A 4,000-nucleotide genomic window follows, 5' to 3' on the forward strand; every position below is an offset into this window, starting at 1 on the left:
TGAGAGCTGCCCCAAAGGTTCAAGGGCTACCTTGGGGTCCCAGTGGGTTTTCTGGTCAGACCTCTGGCTTCAAACCAAGGCTGGATCCAGGTTACATCTTGAGTGGGTTGTTAAGGCAGGGTATGTGGGGGGGCGGGGGTGAGGGAAGAAGGGGGTAGAGGGGAGATTATTCCAGGTGAAATGGGTGGCTGTCAGAGGTTCCTGCCTGGACTCTCAGGTTCTGTGACTCTCCTGGGACCAGAGGGAGTCAACCACCAGAGAGGACTAGATGGCATCATGGGTAGAGTGCTGGGTCTGGCAAGCAAGAAACACCAAGTTCTAATGCTGCCTTAGATGCTGTCCTGCATCTGGTAAATGACTGGGAAAGTCACTTGAACTGTCTAAGCCACAGTTTTCTCCTTTGCAGAGTGGAGATGCTAACAGCACCAGCCTCCAAGGGATTCTGGGAGGCTCACATGTGATAACACCTGTGCAAAATTGCCATGGCCATCTTGAAATGTCAGAGAAACGCTATCAAGGAGGCCCCTAGAAAGGGCTGCTGCAGCTTCTCGTTATCGTTACTGTCATTGTGATTACAATTTGGGGCCATGGTAGCTCTAGGGCTAGAGAGGATCCCGGCTCCCGCTGGGTCTGGGGCTGAGGATGGAAAGCCCTTGCCATGGTCCAGAAAACACAGAAGGAACCCAAGACAGGCTGCAGAGCTTTGGGCAGCTCTGTCCTGGGTGGGCATCTCCTCCTGGGCTTTCTTCCTGGGAATCAGTGAGATGACAGTGAGGGCACTAGTCTGGATACCTAAGAAACAGAGAGCAGTGGGGGCAGCCTGGTGGGCTCAGGATGGGGAACGAGGGGCAAAGGGTTCTGGGGGTTTAAGAGAATTCCCCAAAGTGGGACATTGTCCTCAGAATTTGTAGGGTCTTGTAAAACACACCTGATCTAGCTCCAGGTGGGGAAAGGGGTCATTTTCCCAACTACTCTGAGTGACTCATCCCCTAGAGAGGGCAAGGACCCTCCTTCCTATCACCCGCAGTGTTCGCTGAGTGATATATTTAATGGAGAGATTCATCATGTCACCATGAGGCCCATCGATCAGCTGAGGCACAGAGAACCTGAAAGACAACAGCACAAGTCAGTTGCTGGGTGGCACAAGGACTGGTTGTGGGGTGATGTGGACTGAAAGCTCCCACGTTCTGGCACATGGAATTTGACAGTGCCCAGGGACACATCTGCACCACGGCACTGGCAGCTGCAACAGCAGTAGCCTGGCAAGGCAGGAGGGGGCCATTTGTAACCCCGGATTTCTAACCCATGGGCAAGGGGAGAGGGCAAGGGGACAGGCCTTGTCTCTTGGAGCCCACCCATTCAGGTGGCTCTCTTCTCCTGCTTTGTCTCTCTGTCACTGCCCCATCATTCAGCTGTGCCAACTCACTTTACAAGAGACCTCAAAGATCTAAACCTGAGGGTCTACCTTAGCCTGGCCCAGTTGGAAGGTTCGGTGGGCTGCAGTTTGTGTCACGCTGAGGCCCCAGGAAGCCCACAGACATTGGGAGGGGAGGGTCATGACCACAACAGTGCCAGGTCACTGAGAGAGACAGACAGAACAAGCCCAAAGAAATCACTCATACATTGACCCCAGGCTATGGCTTTGACTAAGTCAGCCCCACTTCAAACTTGAGTGTCCAAAGACAGGGAAGCCAGACCAAGGGAAGCCAGGCCCACCCCCACCCAGGAGGAGACAGAGGTCGCTCACTTTGCGTTTGGGCACAGACACGCGCCCAGGTCTCCGCATGGTTCCCAGATGATGGCCTGAGCTGAGGTTGGTGTGGAAGGGAAGGGACTCTGGTCATTCCCTGACCTTCTATGACCCCTGTCAGGCCTGTCCAGCAGAGCCCTCCTCTGACAGAGATGCCTTCCCCTGAGGAGGGAGGAAACAGAATGTTGCCATGACATAACCTATTGTGACATGGATGGTCACAAGGTGGGGAGTGAAGCAGAGACCCTGAAGGTCCTTGGTCTTCCAAGGGAGAGGAGCAAGGAAGGGTGGGCAAGGAGGTCTGGCCCAGGTCTTAGAAACTTAGCCAGAACCCCTCCTATACCACCCATTGTACTATTGCCCCCAGCCAGAGCAGTACCCAGGACTGTGGGTTTCTCCTGTGGCCAGCAGGTCTACCCTCTGTCACCCCAAAACAGGTCTCAGACAATTCCCTGGGCCTCTTCCAGCATCAATGACACCTAGAATATACACAAATTTTAGGCGGAGAAACATAGAATGTATCTTCAGGCAAAAAAACCAGCCCTGACGTGGGCAGGGAGGAAAACTAGAAACCTGGAATCCCCTTTAGGGGCTTCCCTGGAGACCATTACCCCTCCCAGAAAGGAGGGAGAGGGTGGCAAACGTGGGGAAGATTGGCTTAGGGAACAGCTAAGCCCTCCTTCCCCAGTTGGCAGCATTACTCCATAGTACCCTCGAAAAAGTCAAGAATTGTGCCCCAGGGGCTGCCTAAGAGCTTGGGGAAACTTTATCCCTCAGCCAGGCAGCCCTAAAGGGGAGGGGGCATGTTGCAGGGGGAAGGGTGAGCAGGTTCTGGTTGTGTTCTGTGACATGGGCCCCTCTGGCAGCCAGCCACCATCCCACCCACCCATCTCAGAATCCTCTTTCTTGTTGCCTCAAACTAAACTCAGAGGACTCCAAAGAAAGCTAGTAGTGTGAGAGAAATTCCCCAGGTCATGGCACACACTGCCCACTTCCCAGGTCCCAGACCCCCAGAAATCTCCCCAGCTGGCCCTGTGTTAAGAACCCTCCTGTACCTGAAGGAAAACTCCTCTGCCTAAGGAAGGTGTTAGCCTGGCCCAAGGACTTGCCAGTCTCGAGCTGGGTCTGCTGCCTATCCTCACCCTGGGCAGGGCTCTGGAAGGGATTCAGGGACCCTGGGCTGAGCATTTGCCTCCTCTGCCTCTATGTCCCCAGAGGACCTCAGTCTCAGCTGACGTGGTAGACAGGTCACAATGGTGTCCTCATCCAATGACGTCCTCACCCCCATTATTACCTTTAGCTCAGTCCCCAGACAAGGCCCCCCAGGCTGGCCCTTGGCAGGGCCCAGGAGCAAAGCCCTTTGAGGGCAGGCCAATCAGTCTGTGGGTAGGAACACTGCGGGCCCACCTGCCACCAAGCCACACAGCCCCATGACCCTGTACTGACCACCCTTTGTGCTTTCTGCAAAAGATCCTGGCATATCCCTCCAGAATCCATGAGCTCTGCCCCCCATCTTCTGTGGACACTCCTATCCTCCCTGTCTGTTTGCAGTGCCCTTCCACTCCAGCCTCAGGCCCCAGATTTATTCTCCCCCTTCCTCCTCATTGGGACAACTGGGCATACTCCCCTACCTTGGCTTCGGGCCTGTCCTCTTCTGCCGTCTCTGTCTCTCCAGGCTCTCCTTCTCTGCTGCCTCCTAGGACTGTGGTAGCCAACGTGTCCCTGTTGGGTCCTCACCTGCTGGAGGACTGTATTTGCAATTTTCAGAACCACAGTCACTGCTACTGAAAACCTCTGCACAGACAGACTTGATTGTCCTTTCTTTCCAATAAAGTTCGAATGAGACGTCCATGCCAGGTCACTGAATGGCTAGGTCAAGGGATGGCATCATTTAGGCAGTCTCTGCTAAAATCCTCTGTGGTATCACATTTCAGTGCAGGGGGTGTCCTTGGGTCCCCCAAAATGATGCCAGGTCCTCCCCAGAGCTGACTGTTCTTTCCATGCCTGGAAATCTTCCCATCCAGGCCTGGAGCCTGTGTGTCTGTCTGTCTATCTGTCTAAGAATGGGCTGAGCTCCATCCAGAGGAGCTCAGAGCCAGTTCCCTGGGGTCTATGGCATCTCCAACACACTTTGGTCACCTTGGGTCATCAGAGTGCTCACTGGAGGTTGAAGGTCTTGAAGGCAGCTCAAGTCAGGACACTTCTCCATCCCAATCCTGAAGAAAAGGACTTTCCTGACCATGTGTCACC

The 4,000-nt window shown here is 54.4% G+C and overlaps 1 long non-coding RNA gene across 1 annotated transcript; it reads right to left on the bottom strand.

The window, feature by feature from the left end:
- Positions 1-1,029: 1,029 nt before the first annotated feature.
- Positions 1,030-2,967, bottom strand: LOC140515527 (uncharacterized). Its single transcript, XR_011971068.1, has 3 exons — positions 2,806-2,967; positions 1,748-1,912; positions 1,030-1,106 (listed from the first exon to the last, which is right to left on the bottom strand). It is a non-coding gene; the product is annotated as an uncharacterized lncRNA (long non-coding RNA).
- Between the last annotated feature and the right edge of the window lie 1,033 nt (positions 2,968-4,000).

The sequence above is a fragment of the Notamacropus eugenii genome, chromosome X (assembly GCF_028372415.1).
Source record: "Notamacropus eugenii isolate mMacEug1 chromosome X, mMacEug1.pri_v2, whole genome shotgun sequence".
NCBI classification, from domain to species: Eukaryota; Metazoa; Chordata; class Mammalia; order Diprotodontia; family Macropodidae; genus Notamacropus; species Notamacropus eugenii.